Here is a 26,704-nt window from a genome sequence, read left to right on the forward strand (position 1 = left end):
CATAATAGGTTGGGTTGTATTTATTTTTTTCTTTAATGAAAGGCAATTAAATATCCTCAAAAAAAGACTTCAGTAGAATACAATTTGTATCTTTTCAAAGGTCAGAACAATGAGATTGTGTGTTGTGGAGTTTGTTTTGTTTTTCTTGAGGGCCTGTAAGCAATAGTTGAAATTCTGAATCCACTGAAGCTGATGGCAAAAACCTTGGAGCTCAGCAGAACAAAACTTTCTTTCTTTATTCCTGACCTGTATTTGAATGCCAATCAGCAGCATAGACTGACTGCAGCAAGTTGGAAAAGCATTCATAATAAAAACCTTGGTGGCCACTGTGCTTCAGAAGCAGCCTTGCTATATGTCACGAAGACTGAAGATTGAAAGCCTGAAAGAAATTATACAAATTGATGAACTGAAGATGAAAACAGTTACTAGCAAGGACTCTTGGCACAGGCTTAACCAGTGCATGGAGAACTACCTGGATATTTTCTTCCTGCTTTAGCCATTACTTTTACCAAAATTGCCTTCAACTAAGTTTCATCTGATTCTATCATATGGTGGAATTGGTCAATGCAGCTTTTACTGTATGAATAAGAAAATATCCTTGTGCATTTCAAAATGTTTGGGATGAGATTTACACTACTCTTGAAGCTGTTCATTAGCAACCTCTCAGGCTAACAAGTGAGTTTTGGTATCTCAGAATAAGAGCTCAGAGACAGACAGAAGTCTTTTCTGGAAAAATATGTTTCTTTAGAAGCAGAACTATTTGGGTAGGTTGTGCTGTATTAAACACTCCATGATCTGCTCCAAGTCGTACTATTACACTATTTGAACTTCTGTACCCTTCAGCTAAACAAGCTGGTAAGTTTTCTGATGTCCTTCAAAGACAAAAAACATTAGCACTAAATAATGATGAAGGAAAATACTGCATTTAAGGTGAGCCTCCCTGTTTTGCAAGTGCAGTAAAGTTTGTGCCGCCTTCATGATTGCACTCATTCAAACTACTACTCTGGTAATACCAACCCAATTCTCTGAGTAGCTTATCAATTAAAATATTAATTTAAGTCTCTTGTAGTTAAACAAGAATCTTGCAGCAAGATTGCTTTTGGAGCAGTCACGGTTGGAATAATTCACATCCAGGGTTGTCCTTAATTGCTGATCTGTGCATACCAGCTCAGCCATCAGTGCTTGCAGGGCTCCCCACAGCATCATTTGCTTTTGCTTCACTGCTCATCAAGGCAGCATTTCTAGGGGAGCTCAAGCAGCCACAAGCTCCTAAAGCCCCAAGACATGTGACAAGGGGACACACTCTGTCTTCCCTCTGAGTAAATGCCGATCTTGCACAGCTATTGCAGTCAACTTCCTGTTGATGTACTAGGGGCCAGATTTGCTCATTCATCTTAAATGTTTTGCGCTGCTTCAGAGGTTCCCTGTTGGTCTACTAGCTATAAGCTTTTCTTAGCTGGGAAACATACTACTTGCTGTGATGTAGTAGTGAATATGCACATAAAAAATGTTAATGTACATATATATATCTATAAGGCTGTTACTGCATGCTTTCAAACCATGGAAATATAGTATATGACATTGTAAATGAAGTATAAAGTTAGAAATTTTTACAGGATATTAAAAAAATGAAACACTTCAGAATAAAATAATTGCAGAGATGATGTCATTATTTTCAAGCCAAGAATCATAAATGTTAATAAACCTTACATTCAGTTATACTCACTTTTGAAAGTAAGCATGTAAACAGAAGCAGTCTTGTCTCCTCTTGGTAGTTACATGAAATGAGATTGAAGAAAAAAATAATATTTAAAATAAGTTCAAAGTCACATGGGTTTGCCAGTGCTTTAAGTGAAATTAAAAGTGGAGCATGAACTAAGAGTAGGGCTGAGGTATGTTTGTTTGAATGCTTAACTTAACAACTATTACCTAACATGCTGGGATTTCTTTTAAGTATAACCTTAACTCTGATTTGATTCTACTTGCAGTCTGTTTTCTTTTGGCATGTTGGTAATATGTCTGTTAACAAATAGGCAAATGTCTGGGTCATGAGCAAGTAGACCTTTGACACAAAATTAAGAATGCAGGGAAAGTTATCCACATTATTTTTATAATTTCTAGGGGACATAGTATAGCTGTGTGCACAAGTTTGCAGAAAGTATTCAGCATTCAGAAGCCTCTGCATTTCTTTGCATCCCAAGACAACCGTAAAGGATCCTAATATCACAAATGCACAAAAACTGTGCAGGTTGTACTGTACTGTTTTCACACTATTTCATTATGCTGTTTTTTCCCATTTTGTTATTTCTAAATTTCATGATTGTGCATAGGAAATCTGCAAAAACAGTAGAATTCAGTCTATGTAGCTCATGTATGTTTTTGTAAAGGAGGAGACTGTTTTCAGATTTAGCCTGTGGGTTTATTTTTAAAAAAGATTGAATTTCTAGAAAATCCTTTCTATGAAAACTACAAAAACTGTTCAGCACAATCAAATATTTTGCTTGTTTGTTTGATAAAAAAATAAGAAGTTAAAGAAACAAAACCCCAAACTATTTTACTGGGCATATTTGACATCTCCTGCACAAACTGATCTGGTTCTGATCATGTTCATGAAATGTGAGGTCTGATTGCAACAGTTCTTGACCCAGACACAAACAAACAGTGCTTCTCACTTTAATTTAATTTAGGTCTATGGCTGGAACACCACCTCCACTAGGGAATATAACTCCCAGCTTGTTACAGACATGCAAAGTGAAACAGCATGGCTGCAGAACCTCCTAGGGCACAGACCACGCTGTGTCTTAAACAGCCTTTGTCCTTATCTCCTTCCACCTACAGTAGACAAGGCCAGTAGCTGATTATTTAGTTTCAGTCTCAGTCTTACCAAACTCAAGGTGTGTACAGTGGTGTATCTTAGACTATAAAATTCAGCCATCTGGGAGATTAGACTTGTAAATTCTTCAAATTGATCAGACATGAAGAGCATACATGAAATTTTGCACGCATAAAAAAGGAGAGAACAGCATATGAATAGTGAACAGTGTCGTGCGCCCCTGACAAGAGCATAAATTGCTGATGGAATGCAATAGTCAGGACCTGTTCCCATCCCATCCCATGGGAGGGGTGGTTTTCACCATATTTCTGTGAAAGCAATGTCTGTCCCAGAAGAGAATGCAAGCAGTCATCACATGGTCCAGACGTGGCCCGTATGTAGCAGCTCCTTGGAACCATCACAAGGAAGGGCTTTGCATGTGGAAAACTCCAGCCTGGACATGTGGAAATGAAGATGCAGATTGCTTTTCTTGAGCGAATTGGTGCTCTTTGCTTATTTTGGAGTCCCTATTTAACTTGCACTCCCTAATGGAAATCTTTCTCTTCCAAACCATTATTAAATAAGTTTTGAATTACTTTCCAGCATTAGCCAGTCATCTACACATTTCTTGCAATTCAGCTTGCTTAAATCCTTGGAGTGAAGCCTTTCAGGAATCTTAGGAAATTTCCTCAGAGCAGAATTACTAATCTCTAGTCTTGCTCAGTTATAGTTATTGAAAATGCTTGCAGACCTGTCATGCCACGACAGAGATACAGAGGAGTTTTACCTTGGAGTAAAATTTGCATTTCCTGAGCAGCATTAGGAGATTTTTACTAGCTGTGGGATGAAAATACATCTCTCTTGCTGTGATTTTTTTCCTTCCCCATCCTAGGTAACCTGTGGCAGAGTTGGGTACTTCTCAAGTGGGCTTGTCTCTATTAAGAAAAAGAAACTAAGGAGTTCCATTACAACCTATAGGCAACTTACAGAGTTAGTCAATTTTAATTCTGTTGCACTTATAAACAAAAAGAGAGAGGAGCAGGTTATCTGAAATGTAGATCTGCCCATCAATTAGAGAAATAAATGAGAGAAAGCCGTTAGATTCTTCAGTGCAAAAACCACTTTCACTTACTGCTGAAATTTGTGAAGGCATGAAATGAGCATCTCCCTGGATTATTACAGCTTGAAAATGATCTTTTTTCTTTTTTCTTTTTTCTTTTTTCTTTTTATTTTTTGATGTACTTTTGGTCTGTATTTTATTATTTTTTCCCCAGAAGACCAATCCACAATCCAAAGCTAGGTTCCTTTCATATTAATATCAACATGTGAAATGTTAGCAGTGCTTGCAATAACCAGAAAAACTTCTTTTAAACACCAAAACCCACACTCAGCAGCAGATGAAGATTCATGTTTTTATATGGCACTGTCCTGTAAGTCTTCTTTATCTTGTACCCTGAGATCTTGGCATTCAGTTGTTTAGACAAGATTTGTCCCACTCTGTAATGGGTTCCAGCTGCTGTCCTGGCACCACTCTTCAAGAAGTGTTGTTTGGTTTCTATCTTGAGATGCCTCATGCCAAGACGCACCACGGGACAGCAGGCTATCTGTTGTGTCTCTTGGCTCTGAGGTCTTCATTTTAACAAAATGAGATTGTGATCATTTACATAAACAGAGAGAAACAGCAATTTTTGAAGGAACCCAACTCCATTGAAGTTTCTAATACAGATGAAGCAAAATACTTTGCAATGGGCATTATTTTATTTTACAGTAAGAAATGAGAAAAACATTATACAACTTCTTTTCGAATGTGTTGCGCACCAATTTCACTGGAAGCCCATTTTGCATCCCCAAAAGTTTTGGAACACAGCTATCGTGCTTGCAACATGTCACTGTAGATTTACCCTCACAGTTTTGTGCTGAGAGCATCATATTTAAGCACATGCCTTAGTTTACCATATGTTCCTGAACTAATAGCAAGCAATTAAAACAGCATCCTTATTGCAAAATTCATGCAGCAATGCATTACTTTGGACAGAAGTTCCCATGCTATTCCTGAACGCATGTCGAAAAGGTAAAAATAAGATTATATGAAAGGGAAATCATTTATTGAGTTTCTTTTGAATTTTCTTTCTCCTTGAACTAATGTTTTAAAGTTAAATGCTGAATTTGGTTACAGAAGATTGTTTTAACAGTATCACAGAGTTTATATCAAGGTGATTTCTAAGTTGATGACAGCATTTCAAATCTTCTGGTGGAGTTCATCAATTTAGAATTAACTGTAGTAAAATTGTTTTTTTTTAACGAGATAGAAGATTTCCTTTTCTGTTAGCCAACACAGCATGTGCCAAGGGAAGACCAGCTCAGCATTTGTGGGGTGAGAAGAAACACCATTCACAACTGTTGTTCCATTATCTCTATAATTTCTTCTGCTATCATAATTCTTTAATAGGACAAGAGGTAATGGCTTTAAGTTGCACCAGGAGAGGCTCAGGTTGGATATTATGAAAAATTTATTCTCAGAAAGAGCAGTGATGCACTGGAACGGGCTGCCCAGGTAGGTGGTGGAGCTGCTGTCCCTGGAGGCGTTCAAGGAAAGGGCACATCTCACTGAGGGACCTGGTTTCAAACAGTCTCAGGCATGGATTGATGGTTATACTAGACGATGTTGGTGGTCCTTCCAATCTTAATGATTCTATGATTCATAAATAAAGCATTTGGCTTTTCTTTTTGAGATTGAAATTGAGATGCAGTGGTCACAGAGGAGACTGGGACTTCACGTGGAAAGAGATGGTTATTTGTGCAATATGGTATGAGTACCACCATGCAGAGACTGTGGCACTCATTTTTAGGACACAATAGGACCCGTAGGTACTCCTACAGATCAGCTATAACCAAGAACAGTGTTTCTCAGTAACTTTTATCCCCAGATAGTGGAGTCCAGAGCAAACAGCCCAGTCTAAAGCAGCTCCCTTGTCTCCTCATGCTTGATGTGCTCTGGGTGCTGGTGTGCAGTAAGCAGAGATCTCTCCAGGCCTCATCACCATGACAGTGGGACAGGTGATGGAGTGACCTCCTGCACAGCCCCCCCCAGCCACACCTGAACTCCTCATTGCATGGAGTGGGACTGGGGAGCTGCCTTCCATGTGCTCAGCAGGATTGTGCCAGGGGGCCTTCAGAGACGTGACCTTTTTAGCCTCTGCGCAGCACGTTGCATTCAAGCAGTAATTAGCAGCAGTGTGGAACTAACTCAGGGAACGCAGGAACAATGCAGTGGCCCTAGCTTCTGCCCTTTTAAATTAAATCACTTTCTGGGGATAGTTACTGACTTGTCTCTTCCTCTCTCTCTTCTGCTTCATCCCTTCCACCCCCACTCAGATATTTCTGGAGTGTGTTTTAGTGAAGGCTGCAAATAAGAATGTTTTTTTTCTGGTGCAGGCACAACTGATTATGGGTATACAATGATACTTAATTGTATTCTGTAGTGGAAGTGAAACATTCTGCTCTGTTATCAGCTTCGTTATCAGTCCTTACAACTTTTATGGGATAGTATTTCTGCAGTATTAGCAGCACTGTATATGCAATTGAAAACGAGATGCAGTAAATTATGGCTGAACACCAGCAGTCCAAAGGTTAATTTGATTGTATGAGTACAATCTCAGAGTTATGCATGAACATATGCTCTACATACTTATTAACGAGCAAGGTCAGACTGGCATGAGTTTTGTTATATTTATATTTCCTGAATATTCTTCAAGAGTTTACATATGATCTTCAGTACAGATAACACAGAGATCTGCTTTCAGGAAATGCCTATTTTAACTGTAAGGAAAATAGTAGGATTGAAATTGTTAGCTGGAAGGCTCTCTGTTTTTCAGTTAATGGAGGGGTTGATGGGAGTTTGAAATGGTGCCAGTAGCTTGTGGTTGGCATCACCCTCAAGACTGTGTGTGTTTGGGAAAGGCACAGAGAAGAAAACCTGCAAACCCTACTGCATTTGGAAGTTGTAATCAAATGTTGTAGTGCTGTGAGGGAGTACTTCAAAGGACCTTGTCTGTTTGTTTGTATTTCAGTGCAACTGACTGCAGTTGAGAAGAGGCTCTCTCACAGCACCCACTTTTCCAAAGCCTTGGCTGGGTCATCTCCTTTATGCCAAGGGAGACAGACAACTAATGCAGAGTGAAATGAAGCTCCTGAGTTAAAAATTTCCTCCTGATTTAGGGCATTTTTCTCAGCATGCTGGCTGCAGGGTAGCCTTACTAGATGAAAGGATAACCTTGCTGGATGAAAGAATCCAGTCTTACATTTTGTCTTTGTGTAGCTTCAGACTTTCTTCATCACATCTGATTTACTATGTTTCTACATTATTATAACTTGGCATATTTAAATCCAGTTTAGTGTTCGCACAGTTCATTCAGTCTGGGTATCTCATTCTGTTCTTAAAATCTGGCAGAATCCGGGTGTCCTGGTTGTTGACTTTGATGAGTTAACACAGAAACCCATGAAAGTGAAGATAAATGGTGTTCCTCTTACTGCTGAGGAGCAGTAGCTTGGAGAATTAAGACAGCACAGATTTTACAAGCCATGGCCCTGCTCCAGTGTTGAGCTCAGATGCAAGGCTGGTGCCCAAGTGGTAACGTAAAACTTTTTTGCTGAAGCAATTCTCCTTGAAAGTGGTTGGCCTCAAGTTCTTAATTTTCAAATGCTTACTGGATATACTGCCCTTCAGCATACACGTTCCCTACAAACATTCTCATATAATTTGAAATAGTAATAAAAAAGTGCATATTTATCAGATGCATTCCAGAATATGAGAAGCATATTTTTGTGTAAGTTTAGACTTCTCTTCCTTGAGAGAAGATGGTTGGAGGGGGTCTGCCACTGATGCTGGCATCCTGTGTTGCAGGAGACATTTGCCCTGTGGTTCCCTCTGCACCTTAGGTAGGTTAAAGGGCTGCTACTTTGGATCCTATCTATCTGAAGGATGTGGATCCTGAAGATGACATTGTCAATAATGTGTTCTTCATTTTTAATGTTTACAGATGGTTAACATCAGTGTGTTGCATGCATAAGGACACACACTTATGCATTGCAAGCATTGCCAAATATAATTCTGAAAATCTCTTGAGAGGGTTGGAGCATGTTTATTGCAAAGTTCATCTCCACGTTACCTTTTTGAGCAGACAACAGTGGCATAGATTATGCTTTGGAGGAATGAGCTTGGGGGAAGGTGTGGATGGGGTTGCCCCTGTGTCTGGCAGCCAGAAGCAGGCAGGATGCATGAGCCCTGGGCAGGCAGCTTTCTGCTGGAGCAGGGAAGCAGTTAATTCAGCCTGGGAGAGGAGGCAGCTGCAAGTGGTTCCATATACTATCTTTGCTGTTATTGCCTGTTCAACTTAATTCAATTCTGATAACGTCAACAGATCTCTCTGTACAACATCTTCAGGCCGTATGGAACTAGTCTGGCAGTTCCCCCAACTCAAATGGGTGTCTGGCATTATCCATCATTTCGCTCATGAGGCTGAGACAGTGCTTTATCCATAATCATGTAGTGTCTCAGGATACATACTACCTGAAAGTAGATCTTGAGTCTGCAGTGACTCCATTTGCACCATCATTGCTCCATGCTGGCCTTTGGCTGTGCCATCCTGGTGAATGTTGGCTGTTCCCAAAATTTTGAGACGTGCAGTCGTTGTAGAGAATAGCATTTCTTCAGAGCAGCTGCTCCTGGTTTTCTGTGTTGGTGTTAAGGGGGAATAAAATATGGCTGTAGAAAAGCACAGCTGAGATTGCCCACTCCCTTGCTCATCTCCATCAGCAAATAGATCATTCACTGAGTGAAGAGAAGAGCTTGGGCTCTGCTCCCCTGCCTGACAGCTTCACATCTAGACAACAGATTGAGCAATCTTCTCTGCAAGACTGTGTATGATTAAAAGCTTGCCTGTTGAGAGAAGTGTTCAAACTTTTCAGGCTGAGATGAGGCTTTTTTTTGTTGTTTGTTTTTTTGCCTGCTTTAAAAGTTTTACGTTCTTTAAAAATATCTGATAAAAATATTCTGATGCACTCATCTTGTACCAAGCTATCTTTAACAGACATACTCTCCTTGTATTGCTCTGTCCTGTTTGTATGTGATCCAGAAATGTCCATACCAGTAAATTTTAACAGCATATTAATTTCCATGACAACTGATTGTAACATAATAAACAAAAAATTAATTGTTTTGTTGTGGAAGCAGAAGAGGAATTCAGATCCTATTTAGAAAAAGTGATGTGCAAATGCAAACCTATGGTAACTGCAAAAGGAATATAGCAAAGGAATAGCTAATTTTAATTTTTTTTTTTTTTAACTAAACTTTCTAATTTGTCCAGCTTATTCTCGTGTGAAAGTCACTTTCTGAGAGAAGATAAGCAAGAGTATCAGGTAGTTCCTTGTGCAAGGCTAAAGAGCTTATCTCACACGCTGGTCAAGCATCTCAACTTGAACTGGCCAAACATCTGCAGTGGGACACAGGCAGCTGTCCTTCATGACGTTAGATAAACCGCACAGATCTTGTGCTGGGCCCTGAGCAAAAGACAGCAGGAGCAAAAAAGGCTGGCAATTACCTCCGGAAGGATCATCAAGCTTCTATTAGTTAACAAACAGTGCTTTCTTGTGGGCAGAAGGTCTCACTGCTAGCTCGAAGCCTTGGTGTCAATGGTGGTTCTCCTTCCTTTTGTGTTTCACGCAACTCGGAGAAGAAACTCAGCGAGTATATATACAGAACTCACAAATACATGTGGAGGCAATCTAATTTGTTGCAAATTAATGAAAGAGCTCTTTCAAAGTCTTCAGAAATGAGAGGAATGTCAGGTTTCACAGCACTAAGAAACATTTTTCTTTTTTATTTAATTCTGTTCAGGAAGAAGATGCAGCCTCGCTTATAAATAAATGTAACAGTACCTTCTCACTGCTCCCCATCCTCTCTTTGCAAGAAAGTTTTTTTCTCTTTCTTTCAAATAAAGGCACGCATCCATGCACACAGACACATGCATGGCTTGATGAGCGGGACAGCAGAGAATCCCCTGTAGCTCATAATTTCTCCTCTCTGCGTCAGAGGCCACCTGCCTGTGTGGAGCATAGAGTGTCTCTGAGCACAACCCAACTCTGCCTTTCCACTCCTCAGCCCTGAGGATTTTCTAGGGAGAGGATTTGCAACACTTTTTTTTTTTCTCCCTGCAGCCCAGTGCAGATAGATCATAGAATCATAGAGTTGTTTGAGTTGGAAGGGACCTGTAAAGGCCATCTAGTCCAACTCCCCTGCAGTGAATGGGGAAGGGACAACTACAGCTGAGAGCCCCATCCAGCCTGACCTTGAGTATCCCCAGGGAGAAAGCAGCCTAATCTCAGTTCCCTGCAGCAATGGTCTTAAGCCTGATGCCAAGCACCTGGTCAGATACGGGAGCAGCCTGGCCAGGATGTCAGGATGTGCCACCAGAGCTGCAGAGGAATGGTGAAGCTTCATGCAAAGAGTGAATCTTAAGAGCCCCTGCTGTTCCTGCTTCCCGTGCAATTGCAACATGTTTGTAGTAAGTGCAATAGCTGGACACTTCCCCTTCAGCTGATTCTGAATGTTTGCAAGGCTAAATCACAAGTGTGTTTATTGCACTGGGAGGAGCCTTGCATATGCAGTTGGTCCCTGGCTGCAGCTTCCTTCGTGCAGCCGGTATCAGGCCAAGTGTGGTGGAGTGCAGTCTCATGAAGGCCCCTTCCTGTCATAAATAAGATTACTTTCATTTCACTTGTGGAGTGTGTTATTCCTCAGAGTAATGAATTTCCTCTGTGCCTTTGAGCACATAAAGATGGTTTTCATTAGGTTTCTATTAAAAAAAAAAAGGGGGGGGGGGGGCTGAGTAAAATTAATAAGAAGGCTATTAACTCCATAAATGCGGATGTGTTTTTAGTGTATGACCATGTTGGAAGTAAACAGCTTCTCCAAAGACTTTGCAAAGACTGCAAATTGCATGAAATGAAACAACTTTAGAGGACTGGGTCCTGTTTCCAGAGAGAAAAAGTAGGTGGAAAATGTGACTTCAAATAGTCATTTCTTAGGATGAAAAATAGACTTATCAGATTAAATGTAGACAAATAGCCTCAGGCTTTTTACTTAATATGTAACGCGTGTGATGATTATAGTTTTAAGCCACATATTTAGAACTGGAGTTACAGCTAAGAGTTGGAACATAACTATTTTTTTTTTTTCCTGTACCAGATACGTGTTTGCAGTTACAGAACAAAGAATGCAACATTTGCAAATCTTTCACTGATAGACACTGTAACTCATAAAATGTTCTTGTAAAGTTTGTATTTGTGGCTTGAGATCTCTGTCAAGTGGTGAATCACTACAGCATCATTGCGGTTTTCTCTTTTTTTTTTTCTTTTTCTTTTTTTTTTTTTTTTTTGGTAGCTACCAGCATTTTAAACAGAGAAACAAAAATAACCATCCATACAAAAAAAGCAAAAACAAGAACAAAAACCCACGTTTTCAGAAGACCAGACCCTTGAGCTGCTGCTGGCTTTTTACAGTCTCCAGTCAAATGTGTGTAGTAAAAGGATAAAAAGCAGCAAAATTAGAGCTTGTGCTCTTTGCACTCCTCTACCTTATGTTTTTATGGAAGAAAATTGAGGTCATTTGCTGCTCAAATCCTACACAGTAAATGGAACTTTCTCAGATTGAGGTTGCTAGCTTTTAGCAAAACCTCAATGCCAGAAAATACAGCTAGTTAAATTTCGAAATGTTGCCTATTGTGAGTAACTTTACATTATACTGTATACATTATACAGTTATTATACAACTATACATTATACTGTAGGCTGTCTTAAGCCTTAGTTTCCCACGAAATCAAAATTCTTGAAAATTCTTCTACGTAGTTTCCAATTTCATTCTGCCTAGGCAAATTTGATGTGAACAACAACAAGGCATCACAGGCAGTCATTATTCATGATGCAAATAAAATGATGTAGTCTGCCAAAACTTTTTGCTTGAGAACAAAAATACAAATGTTCCTTTCGTATATCAAATAGCTGTTTTTAAAATAAATGATCTTCTTTTTCATTTTTCTTCAGTATTTATGTCTCAGGAATTCGGTAAGAAAAACTGCCAGTTTTACCTGAAAGCCATTTTAGCCTAATGCCAAACCTTATAGTTGATGTTCCTTGGTGCAGTGCAAGTTTTGCACTACTGTTACTGTAACAGAGCAGATATTTTTAGTTAGAATGTTATGCATAAAGTTGTTTAGGGCACCAGTCTCTGTTGTGGGTCAAACGTTGTTACTGAAATCTCAACAGCAAAGGGAGAGAAATCTTAAATACCGGCAACCATTTCCCTTCACTTTGGGGCAGGAAATTGTATTGGGGGGCAGGAGAGAGGAGCAGGAGGAGGTGGTGTGAGGGTAGAAAGCAGTGCACATTAAAAATTCGGCCTGGTTGTGTAATATTTGCTCAGTAGTGTTCTGTTCCCTAATCAAGCCCCCATAGGCTGTAAATCACAGCCACTCTGTCACTGTTTTGATTGGAAGCAAGAGCTGTACCACGGCGAATCTCTAGGGACAGCAAACTTCTGCAGCTGTGGAAAGCTGGAACTGTTTGCTGTTGTTATTAAAGGAATCTGAGATTTTTTTAATATAAAGACATAGTGAAATTCATAAGGTGTGCAGAGATTTAGTATGAAGGTTTTATAGCGGGCACAGCACTTAACAATGGTACTCCAGTAACAGAAACTGAATTGTTCTAATTGTCAAAATAGCAAACACGTAAAATTATAGCCCTGTTCTCACCTCGTGCCTTGTCCACCTTAGGAAAAAACATATTCAAACATTTGTGAATTATTTCTAAATACAAAATATCAATCAAGCATTTAGGGCTTCAGTAACATGCCTTTCTGTTGAATGAAGGCGTGGGTTTTCCTTCCAGAAACATCCTGGAAAATTTTACCATAATTTTGTTTTCATGAAGGTGTTGAGAGTGTTTTGGGGGCTCTGACTTCTGAACTACAGCCAGTGTAAATGGAGCCTGAGGACCAAAATGTTAACTTCTCCATAAGTGCAAAGTAAATACTTGAGTTAATTTATGTACTGCTTATGACAGAGAAGTCTAGAGCTAGGCAGTACGTTTTCACTAGAATATTCAAAGATATTCTAAGTACTTCCCCATAGCTAAGCTGAAGGATTGCAGAGGAAGTGTGTTTCTGGCATATGTAAATCCTCTATCTTGTATGCATGGGCTTCTTCCAGGATTGACTGGAATATATTAATATATTCCCAGATGCCCTAATTATATGTGAGGGCTTGATTAATTAAAGTAATAATGTAGTCATGCCAGGATTTTTCTAACAGTAAATCTGGCACTCTGCTATACCAGTTTGAAAGGGGAGGAATGCAGAGGAATTTGAAGGATAGCGTGCTTATTGACATGTGGCTTACAGCAGGAAAAAGAGAGTATGAATCAGAATGAGATATGGGTGTGGAGAAAATAATTCGTGTTGGACTAAGAGATGTCCTGATCATATTTAGATATCTGAAATCTTTCTTTGCGTTTACTGCAAAAGATGCTGTTGCAGTGGTATATCTCAGATAATCAAGACTGCTCCACGTGAATGTGTGCGTCTCTTCATAGCTGTGCCTTCCTCTGTATTCTTTGCACCACTTCCCCTTTGAAGCCGAGCTGCACTACTTCTTTAAGGCTGGTTAAAATAAGTACAGGTTGTTTGGAGAAGGGTTTTGTCAGTTGTTACAGTGTTTTCTCTTTACCTTTGAAGAGAACTGGGTAAACACTGAATAAGAAAGCAGAGAAATGAGCTTTGCTGCACTGTTGCAGCCTTTTCAGCAGGGCAGTTGTTGCTCAGCACAAGTGCAAACACAGGGTTTCTGCACAGGGTGGGGTTTCTGATGCTTCTTGCCATAGCTGTTTGGGAATTTGTGTGGCTGCAGCCTGCAATCTGCCTGGCTTAGCTGTGATTGTTGGTAGGGCAGCTCAGCTTTCAGTTACTAAATGAGCCTAATTCACATACTCCTTGTTGAAGTACAAATTTGTATTAAAACCGCTTCAGAAAGAAATGCTTTTTAGTAACAAACCCACCTCATTATTCCTCTGCCCCTATGAGAAGCAGTAAAAGATGTCTGTATGTTTGGTAAATGTACCCTTGGGGTCACACCTTGAATGTAACTCTCTTTTTTTTTTGTTGCATTGCAAGTCCCTGTGCACACTGGCTGGTTTAAAATAGACTTGACTGAGCACAGACTGTATGGCCTTCTTTATTGAAACTGGAGAACTGGCAGAAGGCAATGCATGATGTTTTAAAATGTTCTGTAAAAGCATGAGATTCTTAGTGCACATAGTGCCTCTGTGAAGTAGGCTTTTTTCCCCTGAGTGGGGAAATTCAGAGACATGTTGGTGGATTCACCCAAGGCCACCCATGTGTTAGCAGCACGACGGGGCCTGGAGCACAGGAGCTGGCTTCCAGCCATCCCATGGCTGACCCATGGCTCCACACAGCTCTCCTTGTATCAAAGCTTGCAGACCCTGGTAGCTGTGGCTGTGCCCCGAGGGCTGGAGGAGAGCAGGAGGAGCAAACCCACCTCTCCTGTCTGTATGCAGTCCCTGTTCTATAAGCAGGGCTGGCACAGAACTAAGCTGAGAATAAGTGTGGAGTGATCTGCACAGAGCCCATCTCGGCACCTTACCCGCACTGATGCTAGTCCAGCACAGAAACCCTGCCTGAGATGTGGTTTAGTGTCACCAGTAGCTACTGCTGAGACTGATGGCTCTATTTCCATGAATTTCAACCAGAATAAAAGAGAACTTACCTTGCTGAGAAATGCATTGTAAATTGGTTATTAAATGGTTTGTTTTGTGGAGCGTCAAGGGAAAAAGTGTCTCAAATACAGCTCCTGGATGTTGTTGTAGCCTCAGCCAATGTGGAGTTATTTATTGTTTCTCTAAGTCATGCTCCCAAAAAGGTGGGGATCTCCTGGAGACAGTCCAGCAGAGGGCCACAAAGATGATAAAGGGCATCTCCTCTGTGAGGAAAGGCTGAGTGACCTGGATCTGTTCGGCCTTGAGAAAAGAAGACTCAGAGGTGATCTTAGCAATGTTTATAAATATGGGAGTCAAAGGGGCATGACCAACCTCTTTTCAGTGGTCTCTGGGGACAGGAAAAGGGGAAATGGTCATAAACTTGAGCATAGGAAGCTCTGCACCAATACACAAAGGAAATTCTTCACAGTGAGGGTGATGGAGCACTGGAACAGGCTGCCCAGAGTGGTTGTGGATTCTTCTTCTCTGAAGAGGTGACCTGCCTGGTCACCTACCTGTGCAGCCTGCTGTAAGGAGCCTGCTTTGCAGGGGGGTTGGACTCGAAGATCTTTAGAGGTCCTTTCCAATCCCTACAATTCTGCGATTCTGTGATTCTTGCTTTCTTTTCCTTTACCTCCTTCCCTTCCAGTCCTGCATCACAGTGAAATCTTACAAAAGAGCCAGTCTGGCCATGCCAGCGGCATTCCTAAAACATTCCTGCAAAGCCCAAATTTTGCTGCATAGAAATACATCTCACAATTCCTTCTTCATTTTGAACTTTCTGTTGTGCTTTACCTCCTGTTTCATTGGAGTTTGTTGTGAAATGTTATCAAAGGCAACCAATCAACCAGGGCAGCATATATTTAATAAAGCCTGCAAAAGTTTTCATTATGAAATAATTAAAATATTTCTCCATGGTTTCATATAGTAGCCTCCAGTACTAGGTCATGTCCAGAATTTTTCAAGAAAATATTGTTGGCCCATATCAGCATTGATTATTTCATAACCTTGTAAATCACCCTAAGAGTACCTAATGAGATATTCTGGCAAAATGCAGTGTGTTTTGGTACCTAACATAGTGCCACTTCTTACTTCAAACAGACTTCCTTGTACATATTTTGTATTGAATTTATTTGTTTATTTGCTAACTGCTTGGTTTGTAGTGGCACTCTCTGTTAGCTCTTTCTCCCCTTTTGTAAGCCCAGCCTGCTGGGAAGTTTGTACATCACTTGGCATGGCAGCCAAATTGTCCTCACTGCAAGCGCATTTGCCAAACCCGAAAAGAAATTCTCATCTGTCTTATGTGGATGGTGAAAGTGTACTTTATCTTAAGTACATAGAAATCCCTAGTTTGTCCTATTTGTAATAAAGTTCTTCAGTAGAGTTAGTTTTCTCTGTGTTTTTAACAATACTATTACCTTCAGTGTTGAAGTTCTTAAGTCATAAGGGCTTTATTTGCAGTATGCAATTTGGGCAGAGTCCTGATTTGGACTTCTGAGTCAGAAGCTTGTCTTCTGGAATTGCTTTATCCTCTGCCAAGTGGTACCTGTAAGGTTGAACTGTACACAGTACAGTTTCTCTCTGTGGCTGAAAGTTTAATGTCTAAGTACAGCTTCTCTTCATAGGAGAGTAAAATCATCAGTCTCTAATTAAAGGGGAATGCAATTACTATTCAGAAGTCTAACAAGAGTCTTTGATTCAGTTGAAAGTATTTTAGACTTGCTAGAACTGCTGTATGTGCTCCTTGAGATAGGACAAGGAGGAATGGATTTAAACTGCAAGACAGGAGGCTTAGGTTAATATGTTAGGAAGAAATTCTTCACTCAGAGGGTGGTGAGGCACTGGCACAGACTGCCCAGAGAAGCTGTGGATCTCCTTTCCCTGGAGGAGTTCAAGGCCAGGCTTGATGGGCTCCTGGGCAGTCTGATCTGGTGATTGGCAACCGTGTCCATGTCAGGGGTGTTGGAACTAGGTAATCTTTGAGGTCACTTCCGACCTAAGCCATTCTATGACTCTGTGGTGACCGTGCAGTTACCTGAATGCATAGGATTCTATCATCTTATTTACTGCTTTCTTTTGCAAAACCCCTTGAAAACCTAGCCAAGTGTACACTTCTGGCTTGCATCCAATGTATATTTTAAAAGTTAGCATTTTGCCCATTTTCAATGTGAGCAGGGTTTTTTTTTCCCCTCTAATTTGTTTATAGGTGCATTGGTTCTCAAATGTTAGAAACTCTCTTTAGTGTATTTTTGTTTTAGCTTCTCTTTAAACCTCTGTCATTTCCTTCTCATTTTTTCCCATCTTTCTCCCAAAGGCATTAGTAACAAACCCTCTTTGAGAAAAAATGTGGCTGGGGAAGAAAAGTACTTTTGATGATTAAGGCCCTTGTGTTCAAATGGTTCCTGCCTACACTATGGAATCCATAGATACTGGAGATATAAAGGAGAGGGTTAGAAGATAACTAAGACCCCTCAGGCTTGATATGTAATCAAAGAAGTATTGTTTGGGAATGACTTAAGGGGAAGCAGAGTGGCTAACATTTGGCCCTGGTCCAGCTACTGCTGCAGCTGATGGCAGAGTTCCCGCTGACTCCAGGAGAAGCAAGAGCAGACCTTTTGTGTGGCAAGGACAAGCCTGCAAAAACACAATGCAAATGATGACAACCATGCAAATTGGGAAAGACAACAGGCTACAGATTCCTTATGTAGAGAATGTCTTTGCCTGGGTAAGACAGATTGACTGGAGGGCCGTGCTCCATTTCTGGGTCCAGCCTAGCCAGCTAGCACGGCTTGGTAGAGGCAGAATCCCACTGTGCACGAAACTGCAATTCCAAGGGTAGGGCTTTGCATCTTGACAGGTGATGCTGTAAGGGAGCTAACTAACAACATAAGCACAATTGCACTGGGTAGAAGAGCAGACCTAGCCAGCTGTTTGCTGTATCTGTTTGCTGTAGGAGGTGAAAGAAGAGCAGAAAACAGAGACTAAAAAGCACAGCACATCCCTTGGTACAACCACCCCAGCTTACCTGAGTCATCAATTTAGTAGCTATTTGGGCATTATCTGCATTTCAGAACACTGTGTTTAAAGACCATTAGGAGACCGGCAGTGTTAGTCTGATCTCCAGCTTTTTACAAATTTGGAAGGCAGGTCTCTGGGGAACAGGAAGCTAACCTCACTGGGTAACTTAGAGGGAGCCATGTAGACTCAAAGGCACAAGACCTGCTGTTATGTTGGTGTTAACAGGACTACAGGCTAGCAGATATACTATAGAGCATCTCTCTCAGACCAGCCCCTGAAAAAGGTGCTCTCCAGCTCTTTTCTGCTGTGCCATGAGCCATTGAAAGCGCTTCTCTCAGATATCCAACTAGTTTCCAGGACACTGCAGTTCTGGACTGCAGAGCCACTGCTGGGCTTCAGGTTTTGATTTGGGTTGGGCCCCCCTCAGAGAAACACTTCTCCCACTGAGCAGCAACAGCAGTGGTTGGTGCTCCTGAAAAGAGAAGAGCAAAGGCTTTGTATAGGTACCTTCATTCTGATTAGGAGCCAGCACAGGGGGAATCCACAGGTAGAAAAGTACGCTTCCAGGAAAGCCTGTGAAGGAAAATAAATATGCAGGATTCAGAAATCAGGGAAAAAAGGACAAAATAAAAGAGATTTGACAACTATGTTGGGACCTGCAAACAGGGCCACATCTGTTCTGGCAGTATCCCAAGTAGCAATCAGATCTGACATTCATAAAAGAAGCTTTCCCCATGCAAAGATTGGAGAGGTGTTCGATGGAAAAGCTGCAGTGTAAAGTATAGCTGCGTTTTCCCTCATTTTATGATCATATGGTTTACATTTATTGGGTGGAATTGAATAGCTACAGACTTGCCATTCACAGAGGAAAGAGATCATCTTACTTACAGTAAAAGTCTTGGGGCTTCTTTCCTTGAACGCATGGGAAGGGTGTGTTGGCCTTGACCAGTGAAACCTTGCGCAGTGCTCAGCAGGAACTGCAAGGTGGTTTTGCTTCAGTGCAAGCGTGAATGAAGGGCATGTGTGGACATAAATAACATTCAGCTGTTGGGGCGTTCTTCTCTGAGCAGAGGCAGCCCTGGTATTCTGACATCCCCTCCATGCCTTACACAACATAAGATCAGAAACAGGAAGGAGTAGGTGTGTGTGGAAGGAATGCCTCTGAGGATTCATTTGTCTACAGGAGATCCTTGGCATGAAAGTAAGGCTTTTGCCATCTGCCTACTTCATGTCCTCATTGCTAGGAGATGTCAGCTTGGTGTGTACTTGATCCTTATGTGGGCAGGCTCAGGTGCCTCTGTAGATCTTGCCTCAATCATTCCTGCTCTCCTTGCCCCATGTCCCATGGCAAGTTTTGAATTTTCTCTTTAAACATCAGCTGCTTGGTTTGGGCTGCTACCTGCCATTCCTTTGGCAGAATAAATCTCTATCCCCTGTAGCTGCAGGAGAGTTTGAAAACATAAATCCCAAATGTGCCAAGGCTAAACAGACAACAAAAAGAATTCAAAATATAAAATTTCTTATGGATTTTTAAAGGCTTTTCCATGATTTCTGATTGCTTAAGGCTGTAACAGTTTGCAGGCAATTCTCCTCACCAGCATTAAGCAAAATATAGCTCCAGTGTTATTTACTTGATCGCAGAGATTTTGGAGGAACATGTAGTTGAGTGAAGAATACCATTTAGCAATCAGCTGCATTTTTCTAACATAAAATGGAAAGCTTAAAAAACTCGGTATCCTTTGTGTCTCAGCTAGAAGTCCTTTCTCTAAGCCGATTTCTCTTTGTGCTAAATAATCCAGTCATTTTTGGTTTTAGACCTGAGCACTTTTTGTCAATATTGCTTTGCTTCTGAGGTGTAGGGATTTGTGACAGAAAAGAGAGCTAAAGGAACTACTGCATCAATCAACACTAGAGAAGGGTGAACATGGCTTTTGTAGCATTAACCATGTCCTATCTGTTCTCTGCAATGAGAGTAAAGAAGGAGCCAGCAATCAATTCTGGTGACATTCTACTGCTCTGCTGTAAGGCTTTTACATGAACAGAAATGGGTCAGTATGGAAAACTCCCTTACAGATTACTAACTGGTTAAAAATTGAAATGAAAAACAAAGAAAAAGCCACAAGCAGGGTACCAGAAATAGCCACAGACATTTCATGTGAGTGTGCCTCAATTTCTCCAGACATGCTGAAGTGTGATATTACTGATTACCTTTGCCACTTCTCTCCCACCTGGTCCATGAAGGAAAGGCTTATAGAGCATGTATTCGATTACTGTCCCAGAGGTGAAGGAAACAGGAGTGGGGAAGATAATATTAGGAAATTACACCAGTGATCTCGGATTTCTTTGGCTGTATTTTGACAGCTGAATTAACTTGAGTTATCAGTGTCCAAGTGAACAGCACAGCTTGCTCAGAAATGGCCATCCTGCAAAACTACATTGGAACTGCAGGAATGGGGTAGGTGATCAGCAGTGTGATTGCAGAGCAGCATGGAGATTTAGCTGGAAAAAAAAATATTTTGCCTCTTCATTAAAACTTGAGGTAAATCACACAAATCAAGAGCAGCATCACTTCTGACAATATTTTTCTTTATGTTTGAGAGTCTAGGTAGAGGTGACATTTTAGTTTTAGCTCAAGTTAGCTCTATATGAAAATAAAATGCTTTGATTCTTGGTTGCTGCCTTACTTCTACACTTCAGGTCACATCACTGCCATTCTCTTTACACAGGATTAAGAATCTGACTTTTTTAACCAACTGTGAAAACTTTACCCACCATTATGTGTGCCCACAGATATATTATTTCTTAAAAGAAAAATTATTCTTAGCACTTTACTGAAAAATGTTTTTGAAAAGCCTATTTCACTCCTCTTCTGAAACGTGTCCAAGCAGCTCTAGGAGAAACAGCTTCCGGGACTTAATACTTTACCTCAGATTCTTTCTTCTGAAGAACCAAGCTCAGTGCTGCTTTTGGAAACAAAAATCTCATTCCACATTCTTTGTTTATATATGTCTCATTTCGCCATTGAAAGAGAAAAGCAAGTTGTATCTGGCAGATGAAGTGATACTGGAGAATTAGCAGCATACATGAGAGCAACGTGATAATTGCTTTCTTCAGCCCAAGCCCGTCCAGCACCTAACTGCAATGGAAATAGAAGCTCCTCATGTTTTAAAGCACTGTGGAGTCCCCAGGAGCATGTGTTTGACACAGCAATGGAAATGGAAAACCATGAACTCATGAACTTTGAGGAAGTTCAGATTGTTATTACTGTTATGCAGTTACTTAAAAAAAAGTATTATCTTCATTCTGTTAAAGCCTTGAATTTTCCAAATGAGACCTCCCTTTCAGGAGGGAATCTTTATCTCTGTGTTCTCCAGCCCTGGCAAAGCTGCTTGTTTCTAATGTCTAGAGAAAGACTTTTTTTTCTGGGGAGAAGTCCCAACTGCAGACAGCCTAATTTGTTCTTGGAACATCTGAGAGTTTGGATTGCTGTGGGGGTCAGAAGTGTAATAATTCATGAGAATATGTGCTGAGCTGGGCTCAATTAGTCAGTCTTCTTTCTTCCCCGGTTGCCTTTTGGGAGGGACAGAGCAGAGTCTGGCCAAAGTTCATTGTGACACAGTACCTAGCAATGGCACTGCAACAAGCAGGTGGTAACAGTGCAGTGCTTCCCCTGCTTTCTGTGTGGATGCAATACAGCTTGGTAGGATAAGCCTTTCCACTGGACTGGTTGATACAAGCAGAACTTGTGATGCAGTTGCATGTATTTAAAGTGCTTTCTTCCATTCTTTGCTAGATATGCAGACAGTGAGCAATTCAAATGCACGGTTAGATCTTCATGGCCCTTTGTTCTATCAGAGATCACTGCTCTGCCAGAGCTTCTTTTTTTCCAGCAGCATATATAGCAGAAGTCAGCTATGAGATGAATCCTTCTTATTGAGGGAAAGCCTGGCTGTTATCTCTATTTGAAACACACTTTAGTATGCATTCAACCCAAGGAACAGCTGAGCCCTATGGTAGAAGGCTTTGAGCACAGTGCTGGCGTGTTCTCAGGTGGCTGCTGTTAATTTGTTGTGATATCTTAATTACTACCTGCTGGTTTACCCGAACTCTACAAAAAGTAGTAATAAGCTCAGGTGAGAGCTAAATGTTTTAATTCAAGCTTCAGGGATCTGGGGGGAGCTCAAAGCTGCTCCTGGATGCTCAAGTTGCTTTTATTTACGAGCCACAAATTGTTTTAAAAGTACTTAACAACTCATCAGTATCAAAGTGTGTTTTGATCAGATGCAGTAAGATTTTTGCACATCTAACCTCATACCTACATTTGAGTATCCTAATTGCTTCTAGTTGTTAAAGTGCAGATAAGCAAGAGATGCTGAAGAATATTTGAAACAGCAAGGAATTTCTGTTGTCTTTGTTCCCAGAAGCAGCTCTGCCATTCCAGGAGCATTCCCTTTTTGTGGAGAAATTGGGCAGTGAGTATTCTTTCAATAGAATAATGGGAAACTGAAGGACTTTGGCACAATTCTGTGCAAACAGCAATCTTTAGCTGGAGCTGTCAGTGACAGTTGTAGCCATAAAGAAAAGCCACATCTAATGCAAGTAAAGGTTTGTCACATGGTAAAACTTTGTAACATCTGCACTCTGGTATCATTAAAAGCACATAGCTCTGACTTGCTCTAGGACCTGACATAGAAAGCAGGGCTCTGGAGTGGCTCCGGTACACAAAGCATCATTAGGATTAAGGTATGTCTTTCCTACTTCTTTCTGCCTTGTGGGTTGAGTTCTTACTGTGGTGTTTTTAGTAAACAGTCTGTAATCGGGGAAGCATTAAAACAAATTTTGGTTCATTGTTTGTTGTTATTAAACTAAACATGGGGTAAGTTCATATAATTCTAGTGTTCTTTCTTTGCTGTTATCAATGGTGCAACCATTACAATCTCAAGCCATTAATATATACATTTATTAATTTTCAGAAATACCAGCTTTTATAACATTAGGTGAAGCCTCTGTTCAGTCATAGTTAGGTTTCTCTGTATAAGCAAATATTAGAATAGTAAGAAAACAAACTCAGGAGTTATGATATTAAACGTGTTTGGTATCTATATATATAGACATACACTGCACAAGCAGAAATTTTGTGTCACAGTGTTCTAGCTGGTACTGACCACATGCGACTGAAGGATTTAGACTTTTATAAACATTTATTTATTCAGCTTGCTGACAATTGTTTCTGCCTAATGAGATGCTAAGAGCAGCAGTTGGTGAGACCTAAATAGTCTGCACCAAGGCAAAAATTACCTACTGCATCAGTTCAAGTTCAGAATAAACCCTGAAGTATATCTCAGGAGCAGAAACAAGAGAATGGAGGTTAGAGAGCTGGAATTTAACAAAGAAATGACAGTCATTCAAAGTGACAGTTGAAGGTGTAATATATACTTAGTCTTGTCATAGTAATAAACACTAGCTAGTTGCAAACAGTCAGGAATAATAGTGAATTTAGAATATGTGACTCATCAGTAAAATACACATATAGAGCATTTATGTTGTAGACCATATTAGACTTTCAATCTCTTTGGAATGTCTTCCGCATTACGGTTCATTTTGTTTCTTTATTGAGAACTTTGCACATGTGCACTGATAGGAAAGCAACAGGAAGCAAAAGAATTCCACAAAGTGGAAATAACTGCAAAGGAAATTCGGAAAGAGCTTTAGCAAGAAACAGGTCAAGTGAAAAAAATACATTTTATTTAGTGAGCAGCAGAACTACTGAGTCTGGGTTTTTTTTGTAGATTTGTGTCTGAAGTCTGCTGAGTTCTTCCACTTCATTATACCAGCTGTTCTTCACCTGCCAGCAGGGTCTCACACCCACATCTCTTCCCCATGCCTGCCATCCCTGGATCCTCCTTGCTCTCAGCAGTTTGGAGTTCAAATGCAGTAAAACTATGGGTGCTATTCTTGTACTATTAGTGGTGTTTGTATTCAATTTGAAGCTGTGAGTTCAGATCTGGCACAGTGCAGCCTGGTGAACAATAGCTAATGCATCAAAAAGCAGACATAACAAAACGCAGCAAAAGCAGCAAAGCTTGGTTCAAAATTCCTGCTTATTTTCATTTCCCATTTATTTGGCATCTTGCCTTGTCAGACACAATACAGTCTTCTCCGATTGTTTCTGGTTAGTGCAACATATTTCTGTCTTAAATCCTCTCCCTGAATTCAAGTTACACTGCCTGCAGAAGGCATGCAAGGGAGAGCTCATCAATTGTGCACTCTCTTGGGGTGGTGACCCCTGTCAACAAGCTGTTTATGGCTCCCAGGATAGAGCCAAATGGATACCAGTTCTTCCTCTGCTGCAAGGAGCTGTTGACATGATTGCAGCTGATTAAAAAAAAAAAAAACTTTCCATCTTATATGATTGTAAAAGTGAATCATTGCTGTATATAGGGACCCTTCAGGTCAACATCTTTGAAGGCAGTCCTGGGGCCAGTGCAGCCACCTCCCGGGAACGTGCTTGAAGTATACACCCCAGCCGGAGCTGCTGAGGGATATTCTGCAGTAGAGACAGATGGGCGTACAGGATGATTTCTGTATTTTAACATAAAATGCAATAGGAAGAATATATGCAGCACTTTTTTCACGAAGTAAGGAGGGGAATGGACCAAGCAGGGAAAGGCTGGGGAGCTTATCCTTCTGCTTTTCTGAGGAGGATGTCTTTCCCAAGACAGCAGAGGTCACTGTGCTCATTATGAAAGAAGCAGTGAGATTGTGAGGCACAATGGCTGTTTCCATTCTCGGTTAATGGCATCAGTGCCCATCTTTCTCCAGAATGAAATTACTTTTTCAGATTAGCTTTTCTGTAGTAAAAAAAACCAGCACCTTCTTGCTAAAAATAAATATAAATTCTGCGTTTGAGAAGAAACTTTTGACTTCTCATCACCATTAACCTAAGAGGGATTTGAGATTCAAGAGCCCTCAGTTAATCTGAAAGTGCAATAATGAACCATCTTTGGACAGGTTTGGGTCTGCTCACCTGAATACCAGGCAGATTTTTAATGATAGTTGCCAATTGCAAGACAAGCCCAGGAAAATATATTACTGTGCAAATTTCTCAGGAGAGGAGCCCAGCTGTGAACACAGCAGATTTGGAGTGTTGGTGCCCATGCGGGCACAGTGGCACAACAGGGAAGAGAGAAGAGGCTGGCAAGCAAGCAGAGAACGTGATAAGCTTGGTTTTTCAGTCGAGCATTTTCTGTTTAGTCCTTGGGATTGTCAGTGCTGTATTAGCTACTTTGTGTATATTAAGGTTCTGTCCTCCTCAATGTAAAATCAAATCTAGGTTTATTTTAACAACTAACATTAAAATTTAATGTTTTCTAAGTTTATAGGAAGAAATATCAGGCTGACATTTGCTTGCTTGTCCAACTGCTAATTTTCTTCCTAGCAGCAGCAGGCTGAACACTGGGCAGGAGAGGGCAGCAGTGGAGTGTCTGAGCTTCCAGCTGTGAGGCAGAACATTTCACAGAATCACAGAATTAGAGAGGTTGGAATGAACCTTTGGAGATCATCCAGTTCAACCACTTGCTAAGGCAGGTTCCCTACAGTAGATTGCATAAGAAAGTGTCCAGGTAGTTTTTGAATGTCTCCAGAGAAGGGAATCCACGACCTCTCTGAGCAGCTTATTCCAGTGCTCTGTCACTCGCGAAGTAAAAAAGTTCTTTCTCATGTTCAGATGGAACTTTCCATGTTCTCCTTTGTGCCCATTGCCTTTTGTCCTGTCACAGAGCACCACCAAAAAGAGCCTGGCCCCATCCACTTTTCTCCTTCCCTTTAGGTCTTTATAAGTATTGATAAGATAAAGGCTGAACAGCCCCAAATCATTCAGCCTGTCTTCCAGGTCCCTATTCATCTTTGTAGCCCTCCAATGGACTGTTTCCAGAAGTTTCCCATCTGCCTTGAACTGGGGAGCCCGGAACTGAACACAGTACTCCAGATGTGACCCCACTGGGGCAGAATAGAGGGGAAGGATCACCTTCTTCAACTTGCAGGCCACTTTCTTTTTAATGCATCCCAGGGTATCATTGGCCTTCTTGCCCACAAGGGCACGCTTCTTGCTCATAGTCAACTCAGCAAGACACCTACGTCTTTCTCTGCAGAATTCCTTTCCAGCCAGACGACCCCTAACCTGCATGTGATTATTCCTCCTCACATTTAGGACTACACTTGCGCTTGTTGAGCCTCGTCAGCTTCCTCTCTGCCCTACTCTCCAGCCTATGCAGGTCTCACTGAATGGAAGCACAGCCTTCTGGTGTGTCAGCCACTCCTCTCAGCTTTGTATTATCAGCAAACTTGCTGAGGATGCTCTCTATCCCTTAATCCAGGTCACTTATGAAGATGTTAAAGAAGACTGGACCCAGCATCAACCCCAGGGGTGCATCAGTAGCTACAGGTCTCCAAGTATACTGCACCTCTGATCACAACTCTCTGAGCTCTGCCAGCCAGTTCTCAGTCCACCACACTGTCCCCTCATCTGTCCCACACTTCCTAAGCTTACTTATGAGGGTGCTATGGGACACGGTGTCACAAACCTTGCTGAAGTCAAGGTACACAACTTCCACTGCTTTCCCTCACCTACCCAGCCAGTCGTGATATCTCAGAAGACTATCAGATTGGTCAAGCATGATTTCCCCTCAGTGAGTTCATGTTGACTACTCCTCATAACCTTCTTTTCTTTCACTTGATTGGAGCTGACATTTCAGCAGGAACAGAGGCACACTTAGGAAGTACATTTCATCTTTGTTGATGACAGGGTGAAGCTCTTAGAACACCATTTGTTTTTTCCAAATAAATGTTTTTGTTTCATAGACACGCTGCAAATGAAATTCAAAACTGTTTAGTGGCTAGAGCTCAATAATTCTATTATTGATATTAACATTTTGGTTTTATTTATTGTAATAAAGAGAGAGACATTTACTGTTGGTACTGTGAAAAGCGAGGTAGCAACTTGTTTTGCCTGAGGGTAGTCTGGAATGTCAAACCCATGTATTTAGGTAT

The 26,704-nt window shown here is 41.0% G+C and overlaps 1 protein-coding gene and 1 long non-coding RNA gene across 2 annotated transcripts in view; both read left to right on the top strand.

Moving 5' to 3' along the window:
• Positions 1-26,704, top strand: part of SCFD2 (sec1 family domain containing 2) — a 175,260-nt gene that overhangs the window by 113,499 nt on the left and 35,057 nt on the right. The window lies entirely within an intron of this gene.
• On the top strand, positions 22,118-23,608 carry LOC122180270. Its single transcript, XR_006178977.1, has 3 exons — positions 22,118-22,128; positions 22,337-22,399; positions 23,446-23,608. It is a non-coding gene; the product is annotated as an uncharacterized LOC122180270 (long non-coding RNA).

This window comes from Lagopus leucura, unplaced genomic scaffold (assembly GCF_019238085.1).
Source record: "Lagopus leucura isolate 7727_CA_CO unplaced genomic scaffold, USGS_WTPT01 Super-Scaffold_100004, whole genome shotgun sequence".
NCBI classification, from domain to species: Eukaryota; Metazoa; Chordata; class Aves; order Galliformes; family Phasianidae; genus Lagopus; species Lagopus leucura.